At 37.7% G+C, this 710-nt stretch overlaps 1 non-coding gene across 1 annotated transcript; it reads left to right on the top strand.

Annotated features, from left to right (window-relative positions):
- Positions 1 to 26: 26 nt before the first annotated feature.
- Positions 27 to 138, top strand: trnal-caa (transfer RNA leucine (anticodon CAA)). The gene is made up of 2 exons: positions 27 to 64; positions 93 to 138. It is a non-coding gene; the product is annotated as a tRNA-Leu (tRNA).
- Positions 139 to 710: the final 572 nt, after the last annotated feature.

Below are 710 nucleotides of genomic sequence, written 5' to 3'. Positions count from 1 at the left end.
TGTCCTTCACATCTTTACATGAGTGTGTCAGAATGGCCGAGTGGTCTAAGGCGCCAGACTCAAGGCATAGCGCGCTTCTCAGTTGTTGAGGTTTCTGGTCTCCAAATGGAAGCGTGGGTTCAAATCCCACTTCTGACAACAGCTCTTTTAGAGTGAACAGACTAGAAGTAGAACTGGAAGTAATTGTGAAACAGTAAATACATATTTTGGATCCTTTATGTCGCCATCTGACCAACTCCAGGGATAGAATTGCCCTTCACATCCTTGCATGAATTTGTCAGAATGGCCGAGTGTTCTAAAGCACCAGACTCAAAGCATATCAACCTTCTCAGTTGCAGAGAGTCTGAATTGTTTGTGCTCCGTTTGTGCTGGTTTGTGCTGTAAAAATGTTTGTTTGTGCTGCTTTGGTTTTTTAGATATTAAAATAATATTTATAGGTCATTCTGAGGTCACTCAGCCCCCCAACATACTCCAAATTCACCCCAAATATTGCAGTATTTGTTTGTGCAGGTAATATTTTCGTTTGTGCTGCTTCGGTTTTTAAAATATTAGACATTTATGATATTTTTTTGTGTGTTTATTCATGAACTTTTTCCAATTAAATTTTTCATAAATACCTAGCAATGCTTTTATTTGGGCTTATATGATTCTTAAATATTGTGTTTTAAAATGCTAAAGTCACACACAGACTTAAACATTCAGCACGTGAA

The sequence above is a fragment of the Sinocyclocheilus rhinocerous genome, unplaced genomic scaffold, assembly GCF_001515625.1.
Source record: "Sinocyclocheilus rhinocerous isolate Xijiao unplaced genomic scaffold, SAMN03320098_v1.1 scaffold44130, whole genome shotgun sequence".
NCBI classification, from domain to species: Eukaryota; Metazoa; Chordata; class Actinopteri; order Cypriniformes; family Cyprinidae; genus Sinocyclocheilus; species Sinocyclocheilus rhinocerous.
The sequence above is the reverse complement of the archived record's forward strand: the minus strand, read 5'-3'. Positions and strand labels throughout refer to the sequence as shown.